This window comes from Mobula birostris, chromosome 4, assembly GCF_030028105.1.
Source record: "Mobula birostris isolate sMobBir1 chromosome 4, sMobBir1.hap1, whole genome shotgun sequence".
In the NCBI taxonomy this organism is placed as follows: domain Eukaryota; kingdom Metazoa; phylum Chordata; class Chondrichthyes; order Myliobatiformes; family Myliobatidae; genus Mobula; species Mobula birostris.
The window spans coordinates 130,856,039-130,874,572 of NC_092373.1; the positions used below are offsets into that span (position 1 = coordinate 130,856,039).

General features: G+C 41.8%; 1 protein-coding gene across 2 annotated transcripts in view; it reads left to right on the plus strand.

Moving 5' to 3' along the window:
* arhgap10 (Rho GTPase activating protein 10) overlaps positions 1-18,534 on the plus strand; it is a 223,415-nt gene that overhangs the window by 48,110 nt on the left and 156,771 nt on the right. The gene's annotated exons all lie outside the window — the stretch shown is intronic.

The following is an 18,534-nucleotide window of genomic DNA, read 5'->3' on the forward strand; positions in this document are numbered from 1 at the left end:
AAGAAATCCAATGATCTTCCCAACCAATGAGGTCAAACTAAGTCAGGGGTCCCCAATTTTTTTTGCACCGCGGACTGGTTTAATATTGACAACGTTCTTGCGGACCGGCCGACCGGGGGGTGAGGGGGGAGGGGGGTGTTCAAGTAGGGTGAAACTCACTTCAACATGTCTTTTACAGTTAGGGTTGCCAACTTTCTCACTCTCCCAAATAAGGGACAAAAGTAACAGTCAAATCCCGGGACACTTGTGTTTACCCCAGAAAAGACTACCATGACCATGAAGCCTTGCGAGAGCACCTGTGTGCGCATGCGCGTATGTACCGATTTTTTTTTCTACAAATCGGTTTTGGCTTAATCTTCCCGACTATACATACATTATTTCTTCTTTATATAGGCTGTGTATTTATCAAATTATTCCTGCTTTTACTATATGTTAGTGTTATTTTCGGCTTTATGTGTTATTTGGTATGATTTGGTAGATTATTTTTTGGGTCTGGGAACGCTCAAAAAATTTTCCCATATAAATTAGTGGTAATTGCTTCTGCGCTTTATGCCATTTCATAGGAATGCTCTACCTTAGCGGGGGAAATACGGGACAAGGGCTGTCCCGTATGGGACAAACCAATTTAGACCAATATACAGGATGTCCCGGCAAATACGGGACAGTTGGCAACCCTATGTTCAATTCAACAGTGCGTGACAAGGAATGAGGAAAGGTGCAGCTGACTCATATCGCTTCCTCGCGGACCGGTAGCACATGCTTTGCATCCCGGTGGTTGGGGACCGCTGGACTAAGTGGTCTATAATTTCCTTTCAGGATGTCATTATCAATCCAGATGTAAGGACTGATAACGTTCAACTTGTAGGCGAGCTTGCAAGCAATGATCTTCAAATGTGTTGGTTGCCTTTGTTGTTCTAAGTCAGGGGTAGGCAACCTTAAGCACAAATGATTTTCTAGCATGTGTTATTCATTAATTTGAGGCAAAACATAACTAGATGTATTTAAATGGATGATTCCCATAGCTCAAGTTTTTTACGGCATTTATCTGGCCCACCGTCCACTCATTAATACGTGATCTGGCCCAGAGAGGCAAAAAGGTTGCCGACCCCTTTTCTAACTTATGGAAATCATTGGTTTAGGAGTTACTACCAAGGAAAAGCTTGGTGAATTGCTGAAGTGCCTTTTGGATCTGATGTACACTGAAACCTCATGGTGCTGGTGGGAGAAACTGACTATTTAAAGCAGTGTACGGACAGCACATCTTCTGAACTGCTGTATCTTCTGTATCTGACCTGCTGTAACTGTAGAACCAGTTTCATGTCTTGGTTCTAAGTAAGCTTCTAATCAATAATTACAGGTTTCCCCCGCTATCCGAAGGTAGAGCGTTCCTATGAAACCGTTCGTAAGCCAAAATGGTGTAAAGTGAAGAAGCAATTACCATTAATTTATATGGGAAAAATTCTTGAGTGTTCCCAGACCCAAAAAATAACCTAACAAATAGCACATAAAACCTAAAATAACACTACATATAGTAAAAGCAGGAATGATATGATAAATACATAGCCTATATAAAGTAGAAATAATGTATGTATAGCGTAGTTTCACTTACCAGAATCGGGAAGATTGAGCCAAAACTGATCTGTAGAAAAAAAATTGGCACGTACATGCATGCGCACACACCTGCCCGTGCAAGTCTTCATGGTCATGGTAGTCTTTCTTGGGGTAAACACAAGTTTAAAGCGGGCGTCTTTTTTCGTAAAAGCGAAAATCCCCTTTCGGTTAGCGAAAACAGGTACTAATGTAGGTCTTTCGTAAAAGCGAAATGTCGTAAAGCAAACGTTCGGAAAGCGGGGGACACCTATTTCTCCTTTCCTACCAAAATAAGGTGGATAATGGAAGATTTCAACATTTGTAACATTGTTGAATGCTGGTGACTTGTTGCAGATGATCATTGCCTGGGAGTTGAGGCATTGATATTACTTGCTAATTACCAGATAAGTTATAAATGTTCTTCATGTCAAGCTGAACAGAAGAATCAGCTCCTTTGCTATTCGAAGAGTTGCAAATAGAAATGAAAATGATTATAACAAATATGCCCCACTGCTAACCTTGTGGTAAAGGGAAGGTCATTGGTGAGATGGGGTAGATGAAGAATTCCTCTATCATTGTTCTGGGTTGAAACTACTGACCTGTCACAACCATAGTCATTTTCTCATTGAGCTAGATTCGACTGTTGTCTTTGGAGAAATCCTGCCATCACCACCCCTCTTCCCCTATTGATTCCCACTGACAGCAATTCCATGGTCTCTTTGATGTCAAGGTATCACTTCCCCCCTAGAATTCACTTCTCTTATCCACATTCACATTAAGGCTGCAATAAAATATGAAGACAAGTGGTCCTGAAGACGACAACACTGTTCATTAGTGAACAGATTGATGAGTAAATTTTGCTTGATAATGCAATACATTACATTGCACAACAAAGATTTTGCTTCCTGAATACTTTGGGGTGTATCTTATGGATTTTGGGCTGCTGATCATGAAAGTTGCCATTAAATTTCCCTATCACATGCCATTTTTTTGAAATTGCCTACATTTGTTATTTCAATTCAACTCAAAATAACTGATGCTAAAATTAAGTAAGGCATTTTTGTTGGTTCACAAATGAATGGTAGGCAATTTGAAGAATTTCTAGTGGGACCATAGAAAATCACATGGAAGGCATTCAAGGATGTTGTTGAAATTTTTCTTGGCAACTACAGAGTACCAAATTACATGCAATATGTCACTAAAGATTCATTTTCTGCATTCTAATTTAGACTTCTTTCCTACAAATCTTGGTGCTATCAGTGATGAGCACAGTGAAATGTTTCGTCAGGACATTCTGGTTATGGTGAAACGGTATCAGGGCAACTGGAATCCATCAATGCTGGCTGATTTCGTATGGTCATGCACTTTGGTAGTAGAAGTAAATGTGCAGACTATTTTCTAATCGGGGAGAAAATCCAAAAATCTGAGATGGGGATCCTTGTGCAGAACACGCTCAAGTCGGTGGTGAGGAAGACAAATGCCATGTTAGCATTCATTTCAAGAGGTCTAGAATACAAGAGCAAGAATGTGATGCTGAGGCTTTATAAGGCACTAATGAGGCCTCACTTTGAGTATTGTGAAAAGTTTTGGGCCCCTCATCTTAGAAAAGATGTGCTGGCATTGGAGAGGGTCCAGAGGAGGTTCACAAGGATGATTCCAGGAATGAAAGGGTTATCATATGAGGAACGTTTGATGGCTCTGTGTCTGTACTCACTGGAATTCAGAAGTATGAGGGGGGATCTCATTGAAACCTTTTGAATGTTGAAAAGCCTAGACAGAGTAGATATGGAAAGGATATTTCCCATGCTGGGAGAGTCTAGGACAAGAGGGCAGGATAGAGGGGTGCCCTTTCAAAACAGAGATGTGGAAATATTTCTTTAGCCAAAGAGTGGTGAATTTGTTGCCACATGCAGCTGTGGAGGCCAGGTCATTGGGTGTACTTAAGGCAGAGGTTGATGGGTTCTTGATTGGACATGGCATCAAAGGTTATGGGGAGAAGGCCGGGAACTGGGGTTGAAGAGGAGGAAAAAAAAGGACCAGTCATGATTGAATGGTGGAGCAGACTCAATGGGCCAGATGGCTTAATTCTGCTTCTATGTCTTATGATTTATTGTTGGACACTTAAGCAAGAAGCCTCAGATACTGAGTACAAATGAAAATCATCAAGAAAACATTTTTAGCTTAGTTTGACTATTGCAAAGCATCAACACCATTATGTAGTTCAACACATTATATTCAATAAAGGTTAATTTGGTGATTCTCTAACTTCCTGTGTGATACAAGTAGCCTGAACTTATATTTGTGTTCTGCTTCAAGTGGTCAATCATAAACAAAATAAAAGTTCTGAGGAAGCAACACTTTCAAGTGGAATAAGTGCCACATCTGCCCCTACACCTCTCCCCTCATTACCATTCATGGCCCTAAGAAGTCCTTCCATGCGAGGTGACACCTCACCTGCTAGTCGGTTGGGGTCTTCTGCAATATTCGGTCCTCCCGGTGTGGCCTCCTGTACATTGGTGAGACTTGACCTAGATTGGGAGACTGCTTCGTGGAACATCTTCACTCCATCTGACAAAAAAAGCAGGATTTCCCAGTGGCCACCGGTTTCATTTCTACTTCCCATTCCATTCCAACATGTCGGATAACAGCCTCCTCTACTGCCAGGATGAGGCCACACTCAGGTTGAAGGGGGCAACACCTTATATTCTGTCTGGATAGCCTCCAACCTTATGGCATGAACATAGATTTCTCGAACTTCTGGTAATTCCCCCCCTTTCACCTTTCCCTATCCTTGTTTCCCTCTCACACCTTATCTGTCCATTGCCTCCCTCTGGTGCTCCTCCCTCTTCCCTTTCCTCCATGGTCTTCTGTCCGCTGTCCTCTCCTATCAGATTCCCCCTTTTCCAGCCCTTTATCTCTTTCACCAACTCTCCAGCTGTTTACTCCCTCCTCCCTTGTTTTCACCTGTCACCTTGTACTTCTTCCTCCCCTCCCCCAGCTTCTTATTCTGACTCCTTCCCATTTCCCTTCCAGTCCTGCTGAAACGTCAACAGTTTACTCTTTTCCATAGATGCTGCCTGACCTGCTGAGTCCTCCAGCATTTCGTACGTGTTGCTTGATTTTCTCGTGTTCATATTTACACATGGTTTCTTGAGGCTGTAGAATTCACAAATAAGTTAGTAATTAACCAGTATTTAAGCATGGGTTAATAGAGATAACTGAAAGAAAAATAGATGAATGGCAAAGTCTTAAAACTGATGCCAGTTTGCAGCATAAACATTACCATTAACAGGTTGAGCTAAACAGCCTAGTTCGATTATTTCTGCGCTGTTTTACAAAATATTAACCTACTAATATTTTGCAATGTCTCCAGTATTAGTCTGAAAGATTAATGAAGTGTTACCGTGTACAGGCTGACTTGCCAGGTGGCCTGTGTATTTGCATTGGCATGTCTGGTACTTGCTAAGAGGTTGAAAACTTGTGGGCTCAGTATATGTTTGTAAATCTGTTGTTCCTGTCAATGAAAGGAACATTTTCTCTCAGGTTGATTTTCTTTTGTTTTGTGACCTTTCACACTTCTGAATGAACTGAAGCAAAACTGTTTCAGGTTAGGAAAAAAAATTATTGCATTTGATTAAACTGAATTTTGAACCATGTCTTGAAGACTTATTAAACTTATTGGTTTACTCCCCTGATTTCTTGATTTTTTTTGGGGGGGGAGTAAACTGATGCTGGCTGTATCAATTAGTTAATGGTTAACTATTAACTCAGTCTAAAATTTTCGTATCTTGACTCTGCCTTAAGTTCTCCCTTGATTCTGCAAAGATTCTGTGTTGAGTCTCCTGTAGTTTGTCATAGATATTAATAATTTGCATGAGAATGTAGGTGGTATGATTAGTGAAGTTTGCAGACGACACCAGAATTGGTGATGAGGTGGACAGTGAAGAATGTTATCCAAGGTCATATCAGATCTAGATGAACTGAGAAAATGGGCAGTTGGAATTTAACTGGTGGTGGTTGTGGGCTCTGAGGGAGAGAGTGGGAAAGTATTAAGTGATGCCTTTTGGGAGCTTGGTCTAGGACACTGCCCACACAGTGAATAACAGGGCCCTGGGAGTGTTGTATAATAGAAACCAGTGGTTACGTACATAATTTCCTGAAAATAACAAGCCAGGTAGACAAGATGGTGAAGAAAGCTTATGATACAGTTGCCGTCGTTGGATAGGGCATTTTGTGTACGAGTTGTGACACTGATGTTGACCAGGGTGTTAAAAGCATTTCTTGACGTTTTGGGGAGAGTTTATAATTTTCATTTATTTTGAAACAGTTGAGTTGGTGTCCAACAATATGGTCACAGTGCACTGGAGTAGTTACTGAAGTTGCTTTAGTTCAGTGATTTGCATTGTGAAGTGTAGATCATTGTGACCGCTGTTAACCACTTAGAACCAATGCGATGCAGAAATAAACTATATACAGTGAGCATTTTGTTTGGTTCCTACAACTGGTAGCATTGGCATGAGAATGATATAGATATTTTTCAAATGCCTTACTAATTCAGGCAGCTGAATTGACGTAAATTCAGTTTTTATCTGTGTCGCTTTCAAATAAAGCTGTTCCTTTCTTTAAGAGGTACAGCACAGTAACAGGCCCTCAGCTCAAAGAGAATTTGGCTCAATTACACCCATATGACCAATTAACTTTTGGACTGTCGGAGGAAACCAGAGCATCTATGGGAAACCCACGTGGTCTTGGGGAGAACGTACAGATAGCAGTGAAATTCAACCCAGGTTGCTGGTGCTATAATAGTGTTATGCTAACCACTCCTACTATAACACTCGTATTTTATTCCTGACTGAGTTCAAACAAAATCCCAATGGAAGATCAAGTGTCTAAAGTTGTTCTTACTTGACTCAGATCTGTGCGTGGTACAGTTGCAACTTCTATTGATGTTTAATCTGTGGGCTAGAAGTTTCGAGCTTTGATTCTTGCTGTAACTTTTTAAAAATAAAAACAGTGAGCTTTTCAATTAGCAAATTCTGGCTATTTGTGTGTATGATGAATATGAATTCATGCTTTAAATAATGATAGGAGTATTTTCATGTTATCTAAATAAATCTATGGTTTTCACTTTTTACTGATATAGACTGTATTAGTTGACTGTTGATCTTTGCATTCTTGCTGGGAACTGCGATTGTAGAAGACCTATATCTGATAGGTGATGAGCCTGAGTAAGCACTGTTATATCTATTGGACTTAAAACTGTAGTAAATTCCTTTCTCTATAGTACAGTGTAACTGAATATATTCTACGAATCTAAGTTATATGTTCTGAAATATAACATTGCTGTATCATTTTAGTGAAGCAAAATGTTGTATTGGCTGACTTTCTGGGGCTTGAGGTTCAGGGCTTGTTTTCATATGTTACTGTACATTGGAAATGCATATTGCAAAACAGGCAGTATAAACTGATTTTTAAGAGTTTTGTATAGTTCTGAAAGTTCTGCTCTGGAGATGGCTAGTGTGTAGTTTCACTCACTAGGTTCCAATATATTATAACAGTATGAGTTCTGGAGATGATCTGATTTGGCCAGTTTCTGACTATTTTTGGCTACAAATCAAAGTATTGTGTTGCAGCGGCAGCATTTTATAACAAGATTTTCCACAAGAATAAAAATTTTATCCCAAATCTGTGGATAACAGGCAGTTGGCTGTTGCAGAACAGAATTTGGTTATTAAAATGTTCATTCTGGAAGGTGCCTTATTGTTGACAGTAAATGATCAATTTTCAGCTTGGGGAAGAAAGCAGCTTAAAGATATGGCAGATGTGAACTTTTTTTGTAAATAAATTGATGTGTTTTCCATTTGGGATGAAAAAGTGTTTTGGATTTCTATCAACCTTACCAACCTTATAGTTAACGATCACCGACTTTATCCGCTCAGGGGATCTCCCATCCACTGCTACCAACCTTATAGTTACTACCCGTTATTTCATCCTCCGTCGGATTCACGCCTGCAATCGCCGTTTTTTTGACTTTGTCATGTTAGGCAAAGATCGCAAGATCCTACATCTACGGACTCCAGAGCCTGCCGGCCCCGACGCTAGCAGGCATGAACTTCAGATTACGGCCCCTGCCACTGATCTCGGCGGCTCCAACACCTCAGGGCATATTCAAAACCCGGACCCCAGCAACGACCATGGACACCTTCACAGCGATTGCGCAACCACCAACTGCGACGCCAGCCTTAAACTCCAGGCCGGGTCTTTATGTGCTGCTGTTGTGACTCCCGTCTCCCCTTCCCCCACCACCACTCCGCAGCCCTGTCTTCCTCAGATCCCACCGTCAACTCCTGGGCCCTCGGAGGCTCCATCTTCCTCTCACCCCAACCCTCCCCTCTCCATTGACACCCCCAGCCTCCCCCCTCCCCCCTCTGATCCCAGTTCTCAAGATTCCAGCCTTGAACTCCAGGCCGGGTCTTTATGTGCTGCTGTTGTGACTCCCGTCTCCCCTTCCCCCACCACTACTCCGCAGCCCCGTCTTCCTCAGATCCCACCGTCAACTCCTGGGCCCTCGGAGGCTCCATTTTCCTCTCACCCCAACCCTCCCCTCTCCACTGACACCCCCAGCCTCCCCCCTCCCCCCTCTGATCCCAACTCTCATCCGTGCCGGGTCTTTACCATCCCCTCCGACCTTCAACTGTCGGAGGCAGAACGCTCTGTTCTCAGTAAGGGCCTCACCTTTGTCCCCCTTCGCCCACACCTCAGCGAGTTCTGTGTTCGCCATGATGCAGAACTTTTCTTCCACCGTCTCCGTCTCCGAGCCTACTTCTTCGGCAAGGACTCTTCCACCCCCACCGATGACCCCTTCTCCCGTCTTCAACCCTCCTCTTCTTCATGGACACCCCGCTCTGGTCTTCTGCCTGCTCTGGATCTCTTTATCGCTAATTGCCGATGGGACATCAACCGTCTCGACTTCACCGCACCTTGTCCCCATTCCAACCTCACTCCTTCCGAACGCTCTGCTCTCCACTCCCTCAGCACTAATCCTAACCTTATTATTAAACCCGCCGATAAGGGGGGTGCTGTTGTAGTCTGGCGTACTGACCTCTACCTTGCCGAGGCGCAGCGACAACTCGCGGAGACCTTCTCTTATTTACCCCTCGATCGTGACCCCACTAAGGAGCACCAGGCCATTGTCTCCCACACCATCACCGACTTTATCCGCTCAGGGGATCTCCCATCCACTGCTACCAACCTCATAGTTCCCACACCCCGCACTTCCCGTTTCTACCTCCTACCCAAGATCCACAAACCTGCCTGTCCTGGCCGACCTATTGTCGCAGCTTGCTCCTGCCCCACCGAACTCATTTCTGCATACCTCGACACTGTTTTATCACCCCTTGTTCAATCCCTTCCGACCTATGTTCGTGACACTTCTCACGCTCTTAAACTTTTCGATGATTTTAAGTTCCCTGGCCCTCACCGCTTTATTTTCACCATGGATGTCCAGTCCTTATATACTTCCATCCCCCATCAGGAAGGTCTCAAAGCTCTACGCTTCTTTTTGGATTCCAGACCTAATCAGTTCCCCTCTACCACCACTCTGCTCCGTCTAGCGGAATTAGTCCTTACTCTTAATAATTTCTCCTTTGGCTCCTCCCACTTCCTCCAAACTAAAGGTGTAGCTATGGGCACCCATATGAGTCCCAGCTATGCCTGCCTTTTGGTTGGGTTTGTGGAACAATCTATGTTCCGTGCCTATTCTGGTATCTGTCCCCCACTTTTCCTTCGCTACATCGATGACTGCATTGGCGCTGCTGCCTGCACGCATGCAGAACTCGTTGACTTTATTAACTTTACCTCCAACTTTCACCCTGCCCTCAAGTTTACCTGGTCCATTTCTGACACCTCCCTCCCCTTTCTAGATCTTTCTGTCTCTGTCTCTGGAGACAGCTTATCCACTGATGTCTACTATAAGCCTACTGACTCTCACAGCTATCTGGACTATTTCTCTTCTCACCCTGTCTCTTGCAAAAACGCCATCCCCTTCACGCAATTCCTCCGTCTCCGCCGCATCTGCTCTCAGGATGAGGCTTTTCATTCTAGGACGAGGGAGATGTCTTCCTTTTTTAAAGAAAGGGGCTTCCCTTCCTCCACTATCAACTCCGCTCTTAAACGCATCTCCCCCATTTCACGTACATCTGTTCTCACTCCATCCTCCCGCCACCCCACTAGGAATAGGGTTCCCCTTGTCCTCACCTACCACCCCACCAGACTCCGGGTCCAACATATTATTCTCCGTAACTTCCGCCACCTCCAACGGGATCCCACCACTAAGCACATCTTTCCCTCCCCCCCCACCTCTGCATTCCGCAGGGATCGCTCCCTACACAACTCCCTTGTCCATTCGTCCCCCCCATCCCTCCCCACTGATCTCCCTCCTGGCACTTATCCGTGTAAGCGGAACAAGTGCTACACATGCCCTTACACTTCCTCCCTTACCACCATTCAGGGCCCCAAACAGTCCTTCCAGGTGAGGCAACACTTCACCTGTGAGTCAACTGGGGTGATATACTGTGTCCGGTGCTCCCGATGTGGCCTTTTATATATTGGCGAGACCCGACGCAGACTGGGAGACCGCTTTGCTGAACATCTACGCTCTGTCCGCCAGAGAAAGCAGGATCTCCCAGTGTCCACACATTTTAATTCCACATCCCAATCCCATTCCCATTCTGACATGTCTATCCACGGCCTCCTCTACTGTAAAGATGAAGCCACACTCAGGTTGGAGGAACAACACCTTATATTCCGTCTGGGTAGCCTCCAACCTGATGGCATGAACATAGACTTCTCTAACTTCCGCTAGGCCCCACCTCCCCCTTGTACCCCATCTGTTACTTATTTTTATGCACACATTCTTTCTCTCACTCTCCTTTTTCTACCTCTGTCCCTCTGAATATACCTCTTGCCCATCCTCTGGGTCTCCCCCCCCCCCTTGTCTTTCTTCCCGGACCTCCTGTCCCATGATCCTCTTGTATCCCCTTTTGCCAATCACCTGTCCAGCTCTTGGCTCCATCCCTCCCCCTCCTGTCTTCTCCTATCATTTTGGATCTCCCCTTCTCCCTCCAACTTTCAAATCCCTTACTCACTCTTCCTTCAGTTAGTCCTGACGAAGGGTCTCGGCCTGAAACGTCGACTGCACCTCTTCCTACAGATGCTGCCTGGCCTGCTGCGTTCACTAGCAACTTTGATGTGTGTTGCTGGATTTCTATCATCTGTCTGAATTTGCTATTCGTAGGGTATATTTAGTGAAATGAAATTTTCTTCTCTAAAGTCTGGTCACCTTGGCAAATGACACTCTTACTTTTTTAATGACTAAAATAATTCAGTTTAAATTTGTAAGAATTATATGCCTCTGTATATAGGCCTGTACAACTGTGAAGTTTTGAAGACTTAATGCTCACTGAACAAATTTTGTGTAGTGAAATTATGACATTTAGGCACTTTTGCTCATCTGTCAGTGACTAGAATAGGCAGTGTTCATGGTTGCATGAGTTTTGTACTGTTAACACTTTCCCCACAAAGAATACTTTGCACATATTTTTCGCTGTTCATATATTGTGAAATATCTTTCTGTTTTAGATGGAAAAATATTTTCATTGAATAATGAACTGAAGTGTATTATGATAACAATTTGCATTTAACTGCTTTTAACATGTGGAATCCTTTTAGGGTGTTTAACAGGAACAGCCAGATAAGGGAAATAATTTAGAGCTTGGTTGTAAAGAGTTTCTGGGGAATGACTTTCAGTGGTAAGAGAGGTATTAGACTGGTAGACTTAGAAATAGAACTCTGTGACTTGGGGTGTAGATACCAGTACTTGTAGTGGGCAGGGAGGTGGATGGAAGATCATGGATGAAATTAGTTGGAGATGCACAAGTGGCTTAGAGGACTATACTTACAGGTGAGAGAAAGCTGAGAATGAAACCTTAGACAGAATAATGGGAACTAGGACTAAACCAGCAGCATAATAATAGTCCAGTAGGATATACAGATAAAAGTCTTGGCTGAAGTTGAGGAGAATGGGGGGCACTGACAGAGTTCTTGCAGGAACAAAAAGCACATAGATGAGTTTCATCAATATGGGCGAGGGTGGTAGCAGAAATTAGACATTTTACATTAAAAAAAAACAATAACAGGGAGGGTGATGAGGTCGCAAGCAGCCTTTTCCGACATGAATGGTCAGGGAAGAAGTTGTGTCTCATTTATGGAATGGGTTTAGTGTGGTGGTGTTGGACAGATATGGCTTTAATCGCAGTTTTGGTTGAAGGATAATTAGTTCATTCAGGAAATGCATTGGATAAGCAAGTTGCAGAGAAATTGGGGAGGGAGTAAAGGTATTGGAGATGCAAAGCCAGCTATTGCTAGAGTACTGTAGACATTGTTGCTGACGAAATGATGTGTTTGGGAATTACTAGAGCACAAAAGAGAAACTGAGGTAAATGTAGAGGAAGAGAGGCTATTGCTGGAGGTTTTCAGATGGGTAAGAGTGCATTCAAATGTGCAGTTGCTCATTTGGTCACGATGGAGGAATTATTGGATTGTGATGATAAAATTGACCATCCAAAGCCTGGAGATAGGCTAGGAGCAATTGCAATGGAGAATTGGTAATGCAATAAAGAGAGTTAGAGAGATGGTCTCTAAGTGAACAGGAAAGCCATGTGTTTTGTCTTGAAGCTTTTCATGTGTCTAAACTGTGTTGGGAGTTTGATGCAGTAGTCCAGTTGTGGTTTAACTACTATTTTATAAAAAAAAAATCAGCATAATTCCCTGATCTTTCTGTATAGCCCTACAATTATTTTTGTCCTGCTTGCATTTGTCTAATTCTCTCTTTTCTAATGCACCAGTGAGATTTAAATATGCATCAGTCAGTGCATATTTAAAAACCTGTTCCCGACCCTCTAGTTTACTTTAAATTTGATGATTTGTCTTTCTCAAAATGTAAATATTGTTTCACTTTTTAGTTTGTGATTTTTAACTATCATAATACTTTATTGTGAGGGTGAATAAGCCTAGCTTGTTCCTCTCTGAATAAAGGAAGGCTTTGTGCATAACTGAAGCCTATCATCCCTGGTAGTGTTCCAGTAAACATTCACTTTCCAAGTTTAACATCTTAATGTGTGGTGGACAGACTTAGCCCTGTTATCTATGGAGAAACCAGTGATTGAGTATTTTATTAAGGTTTAACATTAACTCCAGTACATCAAATATTTTAATAATCGAAGTTTATCTTTAATGATCAATGCTATATTTCCAAATGCAATTAATTTTCTGTTAGATTATTGTCCCTGGAAATTTTCCCGCCCATCCTCATTTAAGCTTGCTGGTCTGTGTTGTCAGGTTTATCCTTTTCCAAAAACAGGTGTGCACCTGTTGCAGTCCAAGGAGGATTAGAAGATTTTGATAACAGCCTTAATTATTACCACCCTTTGATTTTGTAATCCAGGGTGTGATTCACAGGGTTTGGTGACTTCAATTTTATAAACTGCTGTAATAGTTCTGAAAGATATTTTGTCAGTGACCTTATTAGTATTGCAAAATACCAGGAAATATAACATTTTGAATTAATAGGCAATTGAGTCCTGTCTTTGCATTCTGAATATGCACTTAATCACAGGATTATTTATTTCAAAGTAGTAATTACTACCGTTTCCACTGTTTATAAGTTGGGGTGTAGATCCAGAAGCCAAGTCATAATTTAAGTAAGGACATCAACAGCAAACATTCCAATTATCTTTTCAGGGAAATTCTCCTTGATTGGAAATTCTGCCTGAGAGGAAATGGGAGAGGTTCCATTCATTCCATTCACGTGGTATCCTGATTCTTTTCACGACAATATTTGGTTTAGTGACATCCAGATCTGTCACATGTACAATATAAGGGATTTTTGGATTATGAATGACCTCAATAGTTCATTTTATTATCAAAGTATGTATGTAGAATATAACACTGAGATTTGTTCTCCAGATCACCATAAAATACAGAAAACCATAGAAGTAGTTGAAAGGAAGTTGTCAATCTACCCCCCACGTGAAAAGAAAAAGAAGCAAAATCTCACAAACCCTAACCACCCACCACAGCCCCTCCCTTGCACAAAAACTAATCAACCCCAGCCCACCAATTGGCAACAAGAAGGAATGGGCGAGAACACGAGGTACAAACAAAAAGGTGAAACAGGCCAGTATGAAATACAGTCTAATCCATAAATTTCAGAATTTTGATAACATCTCTGGGAACATCGGGACCCATTGGCCTGTCTGAAGAAAGTGACTCGAACCAGCAGCCCCTTCGAGGGAAGCGACGTGAACCAATGGGAATTCAACTTTGCATATATTTTCCTATACTTCCCAGCTAGTAATAGGAACAAAATGTTTCACGGTGTTCATTAATGCATTGTGTATTTCATTAGTTTAGTCATAGGTAGTGTTAGGGGAAATGAAAGAATTAGAGTAAGTATGTGTGGAGCAATATGATGTGGATTTCTGTAGAAAATGGAGATTTTTGACTTGCAGAGAAATTGGTTTACAGATAGTTTTCAGGGATCGAGCCCTTGTGTAATCCAGGCAACAGCTTAACTCTGTTGTCCATTTTAAATTATAGCTCCATATCTTAATGTAAAACTTAAAATGCAAGTGACCAGATAAATTTCTGCTCAGCTAGTATCATCTTTGACAGGTGTCGGGGTCAGTTGCATTCTCAAGTGTAAGTATGAATAATAACCTTTTTAAAACAATCTTCCTTTCTAAATCCAAAAGTCAGAATCTTGCATCTTATTCTGTTAGGGTAAAGTGGATCTCAAAAACTCAGTACCATTTTTTATTCTTCTCCCTGCAAAACTGCAATGTTACTAAATTAAAATTACAATAATCAGTATTGGATTATTCTGAAATCCAGATTCAGCTGCATCAAGCTCATTCATTTTGTATATTAATCCTCTTTATCCGTGAACCCTGTGCTCTGATACCCTCAGGACTTGGGTGCTTGATTTGCAGATGTTCCACAATATTAGAAGTTATTCCTATTAACAGCTCAATAGTTTTTTGGTTCTTATTTTTTTTGTTACACAGAATTCATAGCAGGATTTTGAGTGAGCTCGGTGTTTAACTGAAGTGTGGAAAAACGAGGCCCCAGTCACAGTGATTTCAAAGCAGCATAGAAAACAGGGATCCTGGGCGTACATGAAGTGACATCCCCTTGAGTTTTAAGTGGCGTACATGAAATGGCGTTCCCTGGAATTTGAAGGGGGTATGAGAAATGGAGCCCTTTATGAATTTGAAGGAAGCATGGGAAATAAGGGCTCCAATGAAAATAAATGGAATTTTGGTGAATCTAAAGGGAGTGCGAGAAAAAGGGTCCCACTAAGTTTAAAAAAGAGCACTGGAAACAAGGTCCCAATGAGCTTGAAAGAACTGTAGGAAACAGAACTAGGTGATGCCAATGGCGATCAATCAGATTCTAGATTTTGTATTTGAAAAGAAGGCTATATCTTACTGGGTGTGTGAATCAGAGTTTCTGTTTTCCATGCTCCCTTTAACTCATTGGATTCTGTTTCCTGCTCTTTCAACTCAATAGGTTTACAAGAAATGTTATATATTTCACAAATTTTCTTTAAAAAAAAATGAAATGAAAGTGTGTTGGGGTAATACAAGTAATCCAGGTAATCTGCCAGTCTAGCATCTCTAAAGTCCTGAAGAACTCTAGATTATTTACTCTATATTTTCTCAGAAGTTCTCTGCCAGTAATTCAACATTCAAAGTAAATTTATTACCACAGTACATATATGTCAATAAAATTTGTTTTCTTGTGGGCATACTTCATAAATCCAAGAGCTATAATAGAATAGAAAGACTGCACCCAACAGGGCGGACAAACAAGCAGCTTGCAAAAGACAAACTGTGCAAATACAAAAGAAAGAAGACATAATAAATAAACAATAAATACTGAGAGCATCAGATGAGTCCTTGAAAGTGAGTTGAGACAATCCTGATTAAGGGTCTTAGCCCAAAATGTTGACTCTTTATTCCCCTCCATAGATGCATTTTGTGTTGCACTGTCTGGTTTGTCCAGTCCTGTAAGAATTTTGTAAATTTAAAATTAGACTCCCTCTTCTAAACTCAAGTGTTTAGAAGCCTAGTTAATCTAATCTGCCCTCCTAGAGTAGGCCTGCCATTTCAGAAATCTGTATGGTGAACTTTAATTGCATTCCTTCTATGGTAGTTATATCCTTTCTTGGATTTGGAGCCCAAAGTTCACTCAATGTTTTTTTGGGTGTGGGCTCAAAGTCCTTGTGTAATTGTAGAACTTATCCTTGCTCTTATACTAAAATGTCCGTGCTGTGCGAGCATTTTGTTTTTTGCTTTACTGCACCTGCATATTTGCTTTCAGTGATTGGTCTACAAAACACCCAAGTCTCTTTGTACATCAGCTTTCCCCAATCTAACACGTAAGAAAATTGGAGTCAGAGCAATCCCCTGACCCTCATGCTTCCCCTTCCATTCAGATAGTAATTACTTGATTAAAGCTAGGCCTCAGTTCCTCTGTGCTAGATCTTCATTGACCTTAATCCCTTGATATTCAAAGTTTATCTGCCACCCCTTTAACAGCTTCTAAGGAGCTAGCCTCCCCAATTCCCTGTGGCGGTTCCAGATATTCACTAGAACTGTTTGTGAGAAGATTAAAAGACGTTATTTTTCTGTTTTTCTTGTCAAAGTGCATATTTTCACATATATCTACATTGTAAGTCTCTGCCACATATATTCAGCGGCCACTTTAGTAGGTACAGGAGTGGAACCCGGTGTATCTTCTGCTGTAGCCCATCCACTTCAGGGTCCAAGTGTTAGTCTTCTGCACGCCACTGTAGTAACATGTGGCTATTTGAGTTACTATTACCTTCCTGTCAGCTTGAACTAATCTGGCCATTCTCCTCTGATCTCTCCCATTAGCAAGGCATTTATGCCTACAGAACTACCACTCACTAGACATTTTTTGCATTTTGCACCATTCTTTGTAAATTCTAGAGACTTTTGTGCCATGGCAGCATAGTGGTTACTGAACCGCTATTATAGCTTGGGGCATTCCCAAGTTTGGAGTTCAATTCTGGTGCCGCCTGGAAGTAGTTTGTACGTTCTCCCTGTGACTGAGTGGGTTTCCTCTGGGTGCGCCAGTTTCCTCCCACTGTCCAAAGACGTATCGGTTAGTCAGTTAATTGGTCATTGTAAATTGTCCTGTGATTAGGCTAGGGTTGAATGGGTGAGTTGCTGGACAGTGTGATTCGAAGGGCTGGAAGGGTCTGTTCTGTATGTATCTCTAAATTAAAATAAACAAATAAGTAAACAAATAACATCCAGGAGATCAGCACTGTCTGAGATGCTCAGACCATCCCCCCCATCTGGCACCAACAATCACTCCCTGATCAAAGTCACTTAGGTCACATTTCTTCCTCGTTCTGATGTTTGATCTGAACAACAATAGAACCTCTTGGCCATATCTATATTGAGTTGCTACCATGAGATTGGCCAATTAGATATTTGTATTAACAAGTAAGTGTACCAAATAAAGTGGCCACAAAGTTATTTGCCGCAGTCTGTCTAAATTGAATTTGAAGCTTCTTTGCATTCTCCTTGCAATTCACTGTTGGGGGATCAATCTTGGGTTATGAAATTATGAATAGCACAGTTCTGGATGAACTAAAATGAGAACCTGTCTTCAGGAAATAAAACATGTAATATCTTATGGAATTAAAACAATTTAACTTCCAACTGATACTTATTGGCTTTCTATCCCATTGAAACTACATTGGAAAAGACACCAGATGAATGCTCCTGTTATTAGCATATTGTTAAAGGTGTATCCTTGCCACTAAAGACACAGTTCAGGACAGATCTGATTTGTCCCTTAACCCTCTGGTTAGTTGTATATCCTTGGAGCCACCCTTCAACGCTGTAACACAAGGGATACATTTTGGGTGTCTGCAGTTTGTACTCGGACTCTATTACTGAATATTCCGCTAATAGGGACGTGCTGCCATTGTAAATATGTAACTCTGAAGATTTACCTGATTATATTCCAAATGTTCAATGTTAAGAAGGCGATTATAGCAATTGAAAGTGTAGTTAACTTTTAAAATTATATTTGTGTTGAAGAAGTATAAAACATTGTTTGAAAAGTGGGATTCTCTTGAATTGTTTTGGACTCTTTTCTGGAAGTTTGCTATGTGAATAAAGACTCTTTTATTTCCCAGTTAGTTCCCATGTGGCTCAGTTTTAGTCAGTGACAACATTGTGGTACTCTCCTCTTGGTCTCTGGACAGAAATCTATCCCTGGAAAGCCAACCTTTGAGGAGGATATAATTGAGCGGGGCAGTAAACATTCCCCTCACAGAGGACCCTCTTCCCAGTTACTTGCTACAAAGTTTCTATGTGGATCTGCATCCATCTATCATCCCTAACTGGCTCTCTATAGACAACAATAAAACGTTCCAAGTATTTGATTACATTGTCGTCTTGGATACATTTGTGCTGTTGATTTCAACCAGTCTTTAAAATGCAGCTTTGTCATTCACAACACTCTGCTTGTTGCCTCCTTCCTTGCTGACCTACTGTGGTATTCATTTCACACATTCAATTTCTGATACCTGAAACTATCAGATATGGCTGTCAGCACTTCGTCTGTGGGTAGGGGGCACCAGTGAGGTGACTTTGTTTCAGGTTCACACTCTATGCCATGATGGTAGATTGTCAGAACAATATCAGTCTCTTTGATCTATATAATGCAGGGTTTGGGGTGGTCTCTATTTGAATTGTTGCAAGGACCTCACCCCAGTGGCATTCCCTCTTGGAGTGTCATTTTGCTTGCTGGCCTGGCCCAACCACTGAAAAATGTCCAGCT